We start from the raw sequence: 15,345 nt of genomic DNA, 5'->3' as shown, positions 1-15,345 counted from the left end.
GGCTAAGTGAGAGTTAACACTCTTTTATCCTTAAGCAGATATTTCATAACAACTTTAATAAATGATATAGAAGGGGAAAAAAAACGTATAAAACAACATGGATTTTATTCCCAGAATGCACGGCATGTGGGTGATGGATGGCTTTCCTCATTGAGTATTCCTCCTTTTTTTCCATAAAAACAGAGCCCACACATGACAAAAAAGAGCCAACTTGACAGTGCTAAATGGGTAAGCTCCCTGTCTGCCCCACAGCACTGAAAGATGGGTTTTCAACCCTTTCACTTATACACAACAGGCTAGCTGCTACAAGGACTCATGATGGCATTTTCAGTTGGCTTGATCCAGGAGAAATCACTAAAATCACTTAAGATGGGTTACACAGGAGCTAAAGGAGGTCAGAATAGGTGATGAGTGTAGTTCTGCCAGATAAGAGCTTAAAGATTTGGAACTACTGTGTATCTGTGACCTAAAGTGAAAACTATTTTAGTTGAAATTCTTTCCAAAAAATCAATGCCAGGACAGATAGCCCCCAAAACATTAAAGGGACCAAAATAAAAATAGAAAGGACCACAACTTTCAAAAGTACATCACTGTCCTAAATCTCTGTTGAGTAAGTGCATAGTATGTTATTTACTACAGTAATTAGCAAATGAAGTCATATCAAAACAACTGCAAACAATAGGAAACACTGATGTTAATATGCAAATACCAAGACATTTTCAAAATATTTTTTTCTATTTCCAGAAAAATAAAAACAAAAAACCCCAAACCTTCTTCCTGTGAACAATCTGTCCGAGTATGATTTCACCCACAAGTACTATTTTTCTTGAAAGCATTTCCAGAATAAGAACTGTTTAAAACTTTTATCCATGTGCTTCTAATATCTGTGTCAGATGGGGTACATCTGGGGTGTGGATGAAGTGTCTCTAAGCAGACTTAAGTATTTTTGGAATAACAGTGGGACAGTTCTTGTAAATATTAGACTGCTATGGTTATGCAGTCGTCTAATACTGGATTATTTTGAACTCTCTGGAAATCCATTCCAGGTTAATACTGACTATGAATATCAATCAGTTCTAAGGATAAGCTTGCAGCTTTAAAGCTGATATTTCTGTAGAACAACTCTCCACGACAGGATGTGGCTTAGGTCCTTTTTTTTTCACCTGCCTGCTACTCTACAGCAACACACAGCAAGTTCTTCCTACTGTAGTTTAAGCAGAATCCTCAGAGACTGAGTTGTAAATGAAAAATGTGCCTTTGTATGTAGAAGAGGAACATTTCTGCACCAGCAGATGATTGCCACATGCAGATCTGTGTTTGCCTAAGTCCTACTGACATGTATACACACCACCACATAAATTTACTCCCCCTCCCTTCTTGATACACATGTAAAACCCATGCCAAATAACCTTGTAAATATACATACAGCTTTAACTACAATATAAACAGATATTACTTATCCTACCAGTGAATTCTATCCATTCCTGCTGCACAATACATCATATGTTTAATAGTGCGCACTACTCAGCAACTTAACCCATGTTGTACCAGCTTTTGCAGGAGTGTCTTCTAGAAAGGATTCTTGAATTTCACTTCATCCCCTATTTCTTTTCTCATCCCTCCCAGATCTATTTAGTTTTCTCACCTTTCTCCTTTGTCTCCATCACCCCTTTGCTGTATTATTTTACACCTGCACTTCATGGATTGCACTTTCTTTCTTTTTCATAAACACTGAAAACCTACCTCTTTTATGAATGCTATTACTAAATCTGTCACTTGATATTTTTTTTGTACTGCATCATACCACACTAGATTTATTCATGCACAAATTCTAAATGCAATTTGGAGCAGGGATTTTTGTAACATTTTATCCTGTGCTGTTATTTTGTAAACTACCAAGTACATATACATTACTACGCAAATAAGCAACAGTAACAAAATCCAGATGAAAGTTTACAGAAATGTAGGTAGTCACAATGTAATTACCCAAACTGGAACTTGGCCAGGACCAGACAGCAAGCAGCCTTACTCTTGTGTAAAGTGCCAACGGATCATATGAATGGCTTGGATGAGTCAAAATCATAACTACATACATATACACTTTAAATGCAATTTCCAAACATAGCACACCATCATCTATCACATTTTAATTATCCAGTATACCTGTCAAGGGTGCTAGAGTCTCATTAGCAAGCACCTTCTTAGGGTTACCTCCCATTGCAGCTTGTTGTAGCCCGAGATGCAGGAAGTGAAGGTCGTCATTTAAATTCAAGACAAAGCGATTGTAAAGCAGCACATTCTGCCTGAGATGTGGGGTTCTCGCAACAACAGCTAATCGGCAGCTAGCCACCAAGTCCAGCAGCTCAGTTAATTTCATTAATACAGTGGAACTAGGAAGAAATGCTCAAAAACAGGGCTCTAAATAAACTCAAACTGTCAAGAGCTCTTTTGTTTCTTACATCTAGCAACCTTAGAAGTGAAAAGGTTTGATACCCATTGTAATACTGCACTTCATTTATTTGTTTGATATTCATCTCGCCACCACACCCACCAGGATGGACCAAAGTCAACAGACATTTGTTAACTCCCCTGCACAGGTGGGCTTCAGCCTAATTCACCCGCAGCTAAACACCCGTTCCTTTGACGACTCCTAAACTGTACTTCAGCCACCTAAAACCTTTGTTCAAGAGGCATCTTCAACTCCTGAAAAAAACAGCACGTATGTTGCATTAAACACTAACTTACGGCTTTTATTAGCATGCAACTCTCGTCCTCCTTTGCCATGCAGCTGGGTTCCAGCACCATTTTTTCTTTTACCTTGCAGAGTTGCATTTCATGATTGCAATTCCTGTTTACTGGTAAAGAAATACACAGTGTGGACACAGCATATCTGTCTGAGTTTGCAGCCTGTCCAGTGCTCTTCCAAAAGAAAGAGACCAAAAGTATGAGATCCCTATTTAACCTGCCTTTGCCCACTGAGGACTTACTCAGCAATGGGATAGCATTCATAAAACCTTTAATAAAATTCCTCCTCTAGAGTTGGACTCCTCATGTACATACACCATGGTGTGTTACTTAAAGAAAGGAATCACATCCCCGAGTGCCCAGATGAAAAGTATAAAAAAATAGTCATAGACTAATATAATAAAGCAGAAGAGCTATTAAAATAGCCTAAGTGAAACAAGTGAATAATTTGCTTATTAAGAAAACACGGCAAGTAAGATGAACAACTGACCCCTACCTCTGTTCACAGTCTCTCTGCTGAACATATAGTTCGCACTGAGAGGTACTTAACATGATCATATCCACTCATTTGACAAAGCTTTCAGTGTACATCAAGAAAGCACAAGGAAATAAGCCAAGGGATCCAGATGCAGATTGAGAGAATTAACATCTCTGGATTCTGAGCTTTCATTAGTGAGAGGGAAATATGGTTCCCATCTCCATATGAAACATGATTTTCTTGTTCCACCTGCATTCAGACAGACTAAAACATACCTCAGAAAAGCATGAACTTTCCTTTTCATCTGCGCAGGGAAATAACTGAAAAGTATGCAATGGGTGACCCTTTAAAAATCATTGCTGCCAATTGCACCACTGCCAAAGAATTTACCATCTTTTTTTTATAAAAGATACTTGCCTATTGCATACTAAGAAGAGGTTTATTTCACTGTGAGTAGCTCCTTCTCAGAAAATACAGGACACTTAAGAGCATCACAACAATCTTTTCCTCTGCTTTTCACTGCCACACATTAGCTGTTCCCACATTTATTTCTCTTTTTATACATCCAGATGACTGGGCTTTTACTATCGCAGCACTTACAGTCTAGAAAATTAATTTCCTACTGCTTAAAATCTAAAATACAGACCTTTCCTACCTTTTTACATGATTATACTTAAAATTAAAGAATAAGTCATTTTAACAATTTTTTTTTTATTATTTCAGAAAGTTATTTGGGGGTTGCAATTTTAAAATGTGGTTTTCATTTCCATGTTCACAAATTACTGTTATGAAAATATTTAATAATAAGCTGCTGCCTACTTACATGATTTAAGGTTGCAAAACTCTGTATTTAAAAGCAAAAGAACTGCCAAAGTAGATTAAAATCAGATTCTTCCTTTTTTATGATGTGATTTTTTTTCTTCAAAGAATAGTAAGACCATGAATTTACATTTCATAGCCATTAACCCCAAATATGTTACTGAACTCTTTTAAGTGTCCAATAGGTAGATGACCTAGCTGCAGTGTGATTAAATAATCTAACTGCTAGATCAATGAATGCAGCATGACTTAAAATGGCTGCAAGCTTCTCCAAGCTTAAGATTAGAGATCCAAAAAAAGGTTTCTTTTTATTTTACATTTCAAAGAAAATGTAACCATTAATAAAAAAATAAAAATAAACCCCCCATATTTTCCTGACAGAAATAATATTGTTCTAATATATGGTGACTACACCATGTATTTTTATTGTAAAAGATCTGACTACATTTTGCCATTCTCACACTGAATAACCTCATTCAAGGAAAAAGCAGTCTCTGCTCAAGAAACATAATGGTGCTAGGATCTGGTCCAAAGTGAACTGTTATCTCACGCATGAAGATAATGAATGTTAATTTAAAATAATGTTCTCTCAACTCCTTTTTTTTTTCCCCATATAATCAATCAGGCCTGAAAATGTGTGCATGCGCTCTTGCTCTCGCACGCTCCCTCTCCCTCTGTCACTCATCCATAAACACTTCATTACATATTCTCATTCCCACATATTCAGGAGAAAATTTTCTGCAGGTGTAAACTAATATTGTTCCACTGAAGTCAACAGTGCTGCAGCAAATTATATTAGCAAAGACACTGGTCCTCTCTCACACATACTGTGACTTGTGTACCTTGACTTTCACTTAATGCACATTTCATGCCAAACTCTCCCTTTCTTCCTTTCATATGTGCATCTCCCAGCTCTTGCACTCAACAACCGCTATGGCCTTTCATTAACTTGCCCCTCAAGGTCTCTTATCTCCATCAAATATTGTGCAGACAGGCAGGTATACATGGCCTTTTTCTGCAACTAGAGGAAGGAGCTCTCGATAAAAGCTAGAAGAGAAAGAGCACTGCAGTGGGAGGCTGCAAGGCATTCAGATTGGACAGAACAGGCTTGACCTAAAAAGGAGTAGCTTTTAACGTTATTAGCTAAAATGTTCAGTTCTTACAGTAAAGAGAATTTTAAACATTTCAAAATGGAATAAATAAAACTTCTATGCATGTAAAAGCAAAAAACATGACCTAAATTATTATTGTTTGGGAACTAGTATGGGAAAAATGTATTCTATAGCCTTCTACATCAGCAAATTGGCTGATTTGGGGCACCTTTTAGGACACAATTGAGATTGGCAATGGCTGGAGACAAGACTCTGGTTTACACGATATGCTACTTTGATCAAGAAAGGCAATACTCATTTAAGAAGAGCCAAGAGGAAATCTGGATACCATTTCTTCCCACTGGCTCAGGAAACACTCTAACTGCTTATCCACTAACTTGGCAGAGCAAACCATGTTGTGCTTCTAGGCTCTTTGGTGCACCTGTACTTACAGCATCTGTGCCACCAATTAGCTTTAGCTGGTATTTATCAATTTGTCTGTGCCACTATAAGAAACAAAAATTATTCCATTTTATTGAAAGCTATATGTCTTTAGAAATCAGTGCTACAAATTAGGTTTATACCTAGATGACTGGTAAATGGCTTACTTTTATTAAATTTTTCAAACTACTGAGGAAAAGAATGTGGATTAGAAAGCCTAATAAAACTGGCACCTTGACATACCTGACTATATACACCTATATTTCCTAAAACATAGATTTATATAAATACATCTATATTTCCTAGAAGTTGCAAGTTGAATAACAAGAGATCTCATGTCTGGAATCAGAAAGGTTAGGAGTATGCTTCCGATTAGGAAGTTTTAGAAAGAAACCTTCTGGGAGCCTGTGGGGTGGAAAACACACAGGGAAAGGAAGAATTGTTTTCTTACAACAAGTATTTCCTGTGATTGTATTTACTTCAGGTCAGTGTAAGAAGAAGAGGACAAAACTGAAAAATACAACTACAGATGGAGTGTCCATGTTTATTGCTTACCATTACTGACTGTTTGAAACGCTTCCTGGTGTGCATAAGCACTCTCCTTCAAAAACATACATCAGTTAAAGTTTTATTATTTTTTTTTTAACAAACAAGATTTTAATATGGCATCTTTTAAACAACCTGACACTACATTCTAGTACAATCAGAGATCAGACACTGAGTTACCAATGAGCAAAGTGTACATCCCCTCCCCACATCTTACCAACACGAAGGACAGTTTTCAGAAAGCTATTTGAAAAAAATTAAAAATCTCCTTTTTTGTTGCGAAAATGTTAGTGTCAATGCCAAATGACTCAGTGTGCTGTATTATCTTCTAATGTCAGCTTACACCATGACGCCTGACACTGGAACATCCAGCTTCTTGAGAATCTGTTCATGCTGTTGATTCTTAGGAACATCCTAAAGTCTCAATTAGAATCATAGAATCATAGAACCACAACTATATGAAGCTAAAAATGATGCCAGTCTGGTTCCTGTGAAAATTACTAATAACAATTCTTAGCTTCAAATTAACACAGAAAGGAAAAAATAGATTTACGAGATGTCTGAACTGCATAAAAAATAATAGAAGCACAAGGTTAGGAGAACATTACTCTTTCTGAACTCTTTGCTGCATGAAGCAAAAAGGATTGCCTAGGTTTTGCAGGTAAATACTAATGAACAGGAGACATGTCAAATTTCAGAATTTATGGGGTTTTAATTTATGTTCTGTGATTTAAAAAAATACAGTAAAATCATGCGATTACTAAATCTGCTTTCACATACATGATTTTCATAGTTTTGAAGCTTTGTTAAAATCCTCACTTTCCTGGCACACCAGTTTCCTAGCTTTTCTAATGTAAAAATAAACCTTTCTTCTCATAGGCTTTTCTGGTAAGAATTAGTTAAGCATTTCTTCTCTTACCAGTTTTCTTTATTTATACTTAAGGCTTTCTATAATATGCAAGATTTAAGATATACAGAAAATATTAGAAGTCACTAATAGAAAAATGTTATCCATGTTTCCTCTGTTCTTTTTCTAGATACTGTAAATTCCTCTGAAGACTAATGTACATGTAGCAAAAGTGCTTTCATTGCAATGGGAACAATCACCAATGTATAATTTAGCATCTGCAGAAATAACAATGGTCATATTGTTGATATTCAAACGGCATGAAAAATGCCTATTTGCATTGCATACTCCAGTAGAAGAATCAAAAACATAACATTACGTAAAATTACATAGGCAAAACAAATTGCAATTGTGTTTTTCCTTGAATACTGGAGTTGTATTTAAAGTTTTGATTTTTGAAAATATTCTATGAAAATAAACTTGGTTCACCAGTATGCTCCAAGGCCTATGGATCTTTATGCTTGTGGGAAAGAAGTGCTTATATGATCAAGGTCTCCATCATTATATTAATATCAATCTATTTTTAACAATGAATTTTCTGCAGTGAACATCATCAATTTTCATGAATGAACAATCATCGGCCTGTGACTGTATTTTATGAACTAGCAATTCTTTTGTTTTGATTTTGTACAATTTTGAGCCTGAATCTTAAATAATTGGTTGGGGAGAGGGGATTACACATAAACACTAGGTTTAAGCTTGTCTCTAAAGTCAGTGACAGCTCAAGAAATACTGATCACAAAACTAACAAGCGACCAAAAAAAAAAACTGGAGGAACAAAACCCCCTCCATTTTGGGATAAAATTCCCACTTTAATTTATGCATGTGAACACACGCACTGCAATGTTATGCAAGGCACAGACTATCTCCTCTTCAGAAGTTTTCTTTTACTGGCAGTGACACCAAGAAAATAGTAATAAGGCACAAACAGCCAGTGCAGACTTGGCTGTTACTTGGTTTCTGACTTAAGAAGCATCTGTAATTGTAAACAGGTATCTCTAGTGCAAGATACTCTCTTACTGAATGCATAAATGTTGTGTGAGACTTCATAGAAAATGATGATAGCGTGCTAACAAAGATAAAGTTCTCTTATCTCTCAGATCTTGTCAAAGATTTGTTGAGCAATAAACATATCTTAAATCCTTTTCATTTATTTTTCACTGCATATTATTTCTAGCTACTCTGGGATTCTGCTAATCATTTTCTCTCAACTCCATTTTGTTTCACTTCATTGCTTTTCTAAAAGGTTCCAATAAAACCTAACATTGAAAGATAAGAATCACTCTGCTAAAATTAGTGAACTAAGTGCCATATCCCATGAGTCACTGCATGCGACTCCCATCCACCTATCTTTAAAAGACCAGATAATAATGCCATGCTGTAAGTGCACAAGATCAAAGTACAAATACCCACTTTCCAAAACGCTGCTTTTGAGTACTACACCTACTAGCAGACTCCTACGGTCTGTAACCAAAACATTAGTTAAGCTAGCTGCATTAAAATCTTATATTTCAATATAAGGCAAGTTGGTTTCATATTCATTTTTAGCATAATAACAAAGCAAAAGAAAATGAAGCATAGGAGAAATGAGAGGTGAACAGCAATGTGTTTAACTCTTTTTTTTCTTTTTAAATTACTAGATCTCAAAATCAATAAAATCCTATCAAGGGCAAAAATGAAGTAACACACTGAGACCAGTTCTTTGCATGTAAAAAACATGATTTCCAAAGAAAGAGTGAATGGGATGATACCAGTATTTTTTGTAGGTATGCTTGACTTCATTTTTAACCAGTAAGTGGATTTTAGCACTTCACATTTCACTGTCTCTGGACTAAAATACTTATTAGGAATTTGTTTTATATCATACTACAACTGATAGCTGTATGAACAGTCAAAACATTAATTCACAATGTTTTATTCTGCAGCTATTTAATCTTGGAATTTAGCACTAAATCTAAAGGTATATAGAAAGACATTCTGACTGTTGGTACACCAGTAAAAATTTTTATTTAATCTTTTTGTGATTTTGAAATTAAAAATTTTACGGTCCTGCCACTTTAACTAATAATGCACTTTAAACTTGAATTACATCTCTATACTTTCATAGCAGAAACTTCTGCACTGTAGTGAAATAGAAAATGAAAGATTGGAAAAAACCAAAACCAATCTTCTTGTGCAAAAAACTTCCAGTAACTACACTTCAGATTTATCTACATGGTACAGCTACAGGATCAGGCTCTGATGGGATATTACCAAAGCTGGCTGACCTAGAATTAGACGCTATGAGTTTTAACTTGGGTTCACGGACATGTCACAGTGTATCACCACTGTGCCTGCCATTGCCTGCCCACAAGACTGAAAGATTCTGTGTCAGGGGAGAAAAGAAACAGAAGAGAAACATAAAAAGTATGAATGAAATCTCACTGAAACATAAGGAAAAAATCAGCCTCTAGCACTGCTTACGATTTGAGTTAGTTCACCCTTTAATAACTTGTGTATTTGAAGAACTTGATTGCAGCCATCTTACGTCAAAAAGCATTTCAAGCTAACTGTGTGTGTTAGTTCGACTCCAGGCACTCAGTGAAACAGTATAGCTGGAACAAGTAGCATATTTACTCCTTTTGAAACAAAAATAATGGTGAAAATCCATTACACAGTTATTTGTCTAGTTTTACCCCCAAAAAATAACATTCTTCATACAATTCAATATTCACAACTTAGTTAAAAATAAATAAATAATAAGACAGAGCTCAGGCCTGCTCTTTTAATTGGATCGCAGGCATCAGCTGAAACTGGTGATAAAAGCTATGTTATAAAGGCTGGAATTTAAAATACAGGAAAAAAATCTGCTCCAGCCCTGGTGTCGCAGGAAGATACATAGAGAGAGGCCTCTGAAATCAGGGAGCTCCACGTGCCACAGGAGTTCACTCATTCAGGCTAGAAGCCACTGTGTTTATTATACTGTACACAGCCACTCTTGTGTCTATCTACTTCCAGTTACCTCCACTACAGCCAGGAATGAAAGGGGTTTTTGAGAAATGTTGTTTTCCATCATTTAAAGACAAATTTGAGCACTTCAAGAAAAGGTTTTCCATGCTTGTTTTGCATTTTGCACAGATGACGAGGTACTCTTTACCACTACCGAATTTGCATTTTTTAACTGTACTGAAAATCACTGAGAACTTTTTTTAGGAATGTAAGAGTTAACTTATTAAAAAATTCCTGCAAGATGGAATCATTACCTCACCTTATAAACCTATTTTGCAGACCATATTCTCCCAACTGGCAGATTAAACCTTAGAACAATAACCCAATTATGAGCTAAATTTACATTCGACTGATCAAAAATCATCCAGAACCTGAAAAGAACAAACTCTGTTTACAATATTTAGCACAAGCAACACTGACAGACTAAAATGTATGAGCTATATAACAGATGACGTATGTGGCACTGCCCAGCTACCAAGGCCACCATGCTCTACACAAGCACTACAGGAGTGTTCATCCCATCCTGAGACTAAAAGAACAGAACAAAATCTAACACAAAAAAACACGCTGCAGATAAAGAACATAATCTGACATTAGCTCCCCAACAATCAGTGTAAGGAGGATGGCTAAAGAAAGTCCCATTATATGGAAGTAAAAGCACAACAGCAGTGGTCAGGATTTGAAAGAAATTTGAAAGAATTACTCCGACAATTCTGACCTAACTCTTGAAAAAAAAAAATAAAAAATCCAAAATTTAACCTCATTCAGGAAAATAAACTCTTGTATACATCTGGCCAGTATATTTAAACAACTCAGCATTTTATGAACCAAGGTCATCACTGGTGTGAGCCACACATACTTTGTATAGATTCTGTTTATAGTTTGACTTAACATTTCTAACCTACATTACAGATAAAAGACTTATTTTACCAACATTTATGCCACTCTAGAACTAGCTAAATACTCATTTTACTGATGACATCTTCATCATCACCCTGTCCCTCTTTCAGAACTTTCATCCTAGACAGATTCACTGCCTCAAGTCCTTACACACTTCTATAGCTAAATGTTCTTAAAGACTATGGAAGGCAGCAACTATAAAATCCAGTTATACAGGTATGTCCCAATTTGTGAACTTCCGCTGACTGAATTTGGGTACTCAATTCCAAAACAAGTCCCCTTGTCCCAAATTTTCCCCTGATTCTCAAATCGTATGAAATTAGACTATTTTCTAACAAACTAGACAATGCAGGCACTTACGGAGAGGTTTAAATGTCTAAAATGAAGAAAAAACATCTTCAACTGTTGTCTTTTATCTATTTCTTTTTAAAGTATTTAATCTTAATTGAGAGTCTGCAGATAGCACAGTTCAGTGGTCCTCAAGTTCACTGGTAGAAATGCACAACACTCTAGATGAGCCTAAGCCACTTCAAAGTGAGTTTGAGGCCAAATTCATTGTCCACCTTATTGTTATCTTCTCCAGGAGCACCACCTAATAGGTTGCATTCATGTACAAAGTAGAAATGCTGAGCACACTTCACAGCCTTTCACCACCTCATTTGCTCTTGAGGTTGGCTGAAAGGATCATCCAAGATGCAGAAGCCTTATGTCTTTCCTAGAGTCAGGCAACCTGAACATTAGCTGCATACAGACTGCCCACTACCCATGAATAAGTATGGTCACACGGCACCAGATTACTGCAAAAGAGCAAAAGTAATGCTAGCAGTCACATATAGTACGCACAGCAGTTACAGTCATGAAATTCTTGTTACTTGTGTAGTCTTCACTTGCTCCTGAAGAGTTGAGAAGTATCACTGTGACTCACATGAGGGCTAAGAAAAACCATTAAGAATTTAAATTCATGATGAACAAATTTGATTTTTTAATGTTTATATTTAAAATTAATAGCTAGAAGTGCTTGCTTAGATTAAAAAAGAAAATAATAAAAATACACCTGTTTAACTGGTATGGAGGCAATTCCCTGTTAAATTAGTGCTGCAAAAGCTCCAAAACTTGGAATAGCATATTCTAGCACACCACCAAAGTCTTAAGACCCCCACCCAACATCCACACACTCACAATGCCCCTTACATAGCTGACATCATTGTCAGGTAATTTCCATCACTCTACCCAGCTCATGAGATGGAGTGGAAGAGTCATTTTTTTTTTCATTCAGTCCATTGGTGCTGAACAGAGTACCCAAGTACAACTTGCAGATGCTTCTTCTTGACAGCAGAGCATAGTACGATCAACAAAGTCATCAACATAGTAACTTTTTTTTTCCGCTCATTAAAACTAAACTCACCATCAGAAGGATAACTGTTCTCTGTTACACTAGCCCATGAACCATTCACTTCCCCATATAAATATCTGATCAAAGCAGAGAGGGTTTGTTTAGGCATGGAAAAGCTTATGTTAAACTTAAATCTATGCTGGAAATTATTTTGTGTATATTTCCATTTTTATACAAAGCAGCAGTCAGCAAATGGTCCTTCCCTAAAGACCTTCTGTGGTGCACTCAGAATGCGTGATAATTATAAAAATTTTTAAAAAATTTGAAAATACGTGGAGAGATGCCTGGTCCTTCATGTTGAGCGATGAGGGGCAAGAAAACATCAAGGGACTGCAACCTGAACCACAGACATTTCACTCCACTCTTCCACCCTCCCGACACCTGTCTCAGTGGTCACCCCTGAAGAATTAAACAATTTCTTACAAAGAATAGCAACACAAGTGCAAAAATATCAGCATATCTAGGGCAAGAAAGCATTTTCTACTTTTAGTGCTTCCCACTGCAGTAATATCTTCCCAAAACTACAACAAACAGTATTACTTCTATAATACAGAGACTGTGTCAGATGATTCCCAGGTGTTAAAATGCCAAATTATAGTTATAAAATTAACCAGCACCAAATTGAATAATTTTTCACCCCTTTTCTTCTTCTCAAGCCACCCCTGCTCTAGGCTTTGTAAAGTTGTTTGCCATGCTTGCAGAAGACAAAAACTAAATTCCCAAAGTCTGGTCTTTTCAGGGTAAGCCCGAAAAGACACACAAAGTTTTCCCAAGTCCCTAACAGCTGTATTTGACAGGTGGCCTGTTCTCACGAACACACACGGAAGGTCAGCAAAGTATCCTAAAGCTCTCCATCATCCTTACCATAGGAACCCCCACACCTACGTTTGCATCCTTTCCCCGTAAAAGAAAGGAGACACATAGGCCTCTGAACAACAGGCGAGGTAAGGGAAGAAGGAAAACACCTTACAAAGTGAACCAAGCGGCATGCTGTGGAGACAGGGTTTCAGACACACACACACACACACACACATCACACAACCCTCACAAAACCCACCACAAGCAAACTCCTCCGCAGTTCACATTCTCCCCACATTCGACAGCTGAGCCCGGCGGGGCTTCGGAAAGGCCCCTTCTGCAGGGCGGGCGAGTGAGCTGTTCCCGGTGCGCTCGGGAGGGCCCCGGCCCGCACTCCCCGGGGCTCCCCGCACGCCCCTCGCCGCCCCGGGAGGAGGAGAGTGGGGAAATGGGCCCCTTTCCTCCACCGCCCTACCCCGGAGCAGATAGGGAAGGCGAGGAAGCCCCAGGGCTATGCCGGGGACGAGGTGTTCCGCCAGCAAGGCGATCCGGGAAGATAGAGGCCCCCGTTTCCCGCTTGCCCTCTCGGCAGAGCCGGGCGGTGAGACAGTCCCCGCCGCGGAGGTGGCGCAGCCCGCGCGCAGCCCGCCCGCAGCCGCCCGCGGGGGGGGAGGGAGGGAGGAGGGCTGGGACTCCTAAGTTCACCCCTTTCCCCGTCCTCTGCTGTGCCCTCCCTTTGGGGAAGGGGAGCCATGGCCCCTCGCCCGCCGCGGCCGGCATGCATGCCGGGGCCCGCCGTCTCTCTCTGTGGAGACTCGGCGCTGCCGAGCAGCTGCCATTACTCGGGCCAAGCTCCGTCCTCCAAGCAGACACCCCCCACCCCAGCGAAGAAATGGGAGAGGCGGGGGGCTGTGTGAGAGAAACGAAAGGGGGTGGGAAGAAGTGGGGAGCAAAGCAGTCGCCCCGCATGTGGCTAACAAGCGGGGCCGCGGGGGGTGCCGGGGCTGAGGCCGGGCTGCGCCACACCCCGCTCGGCCTCCCTCTCACGCGAGTCCCGGGCTCCCCCACTCCCTGCAGGCCTGCGCGGAGCGCTAGAAACAGCGGTTCTGTTGTGCGCCCCTCTCCCCACCCCACCTCCTCCCGCCCCGACCCCGGGGCTAACTGCGACTTGGTGCGGAGGGCGCGGGGGGCCCGCCGCCACCTCCCAGCCGAAATCCGGCTGAAGGTGTGGGAAGGTGTAGGGACAAAAATAATCGCCGTTAATAATCACACGCGCTCGGCCGCCGTCCCCTTCTCCTCCTCGGTTTCCAAGCGGACTGGCAGATAATCCTGCCCACTCCGAAAAATGAAATAATACTAATAATAAAAAAATCCCGCCTTCCATATCTCTCTTCCCCCCCCCCCCCGCAAACCCCACACATTTTATTATGAAGTATAATTGCTCCCCCCTCCCCATATGGCACCCCGCGGGGCAGGATTGCCCCCTCCCCTGGTGCCCAGCCCTTCCCCTGTCCCCTCTCCCCCATCTCCTTGGAACAGTGTGTACATGATTTTGTAGTTTTTTTAAGGCGCCATGTTTATAATCCTCCATCATATTAAAAAAAAATCCACCCAGCATGAGACACGGCGTCTCCCGCACCCCAAAGCCAGGGAGGCAGACACAGAATTATCCACAGGGCTGTAAATTCATCCCCCCTCCCGCACACACACCCCTCCTCCCCAGACTTAAAAGTCTCTCTCACCTTGTGCTGCTGGCGCTGCTTCTGCTGCTGCAGGGGGGGAGAAGTTAAGCCAGGGGAAACTTTTCAATCCCTTCCCCAGGCCGCTGCTGCCTCCTCCTTCCACATATTTTTCCCCTCAGAGTTTTATTGTGTCTGAATTTTCTCTCTCTCTCTCCTCTTCTGTCTGTCCACAGTTCAGGTTTCTGGGGTAAACAGGGTTTAGGATGGTGCTAGGGATATTTGGGAGAAGGAGAACTCTAGTGGTGTCTTCTGGAGTTGCTGTTTGTTTCTTTTATTTTTTTTTTTAATAATAAATTTGAAACGGATCTTTATTTATTATATATGTATTTTATCACACGCTTAGGTCTGGACCTTCTTGTTGCAGGGGAAAATGGGCTGCTTATCTGACCCTGATACATGCAGATTCCTCCCATCGTGAAGTCCAACTTGGAGAAATTCTGGATAATGTTTTTGAAAGTACCTTGAGCAACAGAAACTAGAACATACAGAATCAGTAG

At 39.5% G+C, this 15,345-nt stretch overlaps 1 protein-coding gene across 5 annotated transcripts in view; it reads right to left on the bottom strand.

The window, feature by feature from the left end:
• Window positions 1-15,040, bottom strand: part of ZMYND11 (zinc finger MYND-type containing 11) — a 108,838-nt gene extending 93,798 nt beyond the window's left edge. For 2 of the 5 annotated variants that reach the window (XM_061349701.1, XM_061349716.1), the window contains exon 1: window positions 14,849-15,038. The gene's annotated coding sequence lies outside the window, so the exon portion shown is untranslated. Of the gene's footprint in view, window positions 1-13,365; window positions 13,480-14,848 lie in introns of those variants that run through there. The other 3 variants (XM_061349710.1, XM_061349684.1, XM_061349692.1) reach the window with 3 other exon arrangements.
• Between the last annotated feature and the right edge of the window lie 305 nt (window positions 15,041-15,345).

The sequence above is a fragment of the Neopsephotus bourkii genome, unplaced genomic scaffold (assembly GCF_033783945.1).
Source record: "Neopsephotus bourkii isolate Nb327-2 ecotype Australia unplaced genomic scaffold, CSIRO-AGI_Nbou_v1 NB_53, whole genome shotgun sequence".
Lineage (NCBI taxonomy): Eukaryota > Metazoa > Chordata > Aves > Psittaciformes > Psittacidae > Neopsephotus > Neopsephotus bourkii.
Note: the sequence above shows the minus strand (reverse complement) of the source record. Positions and strands in the feature narration are given on the sequence as shown.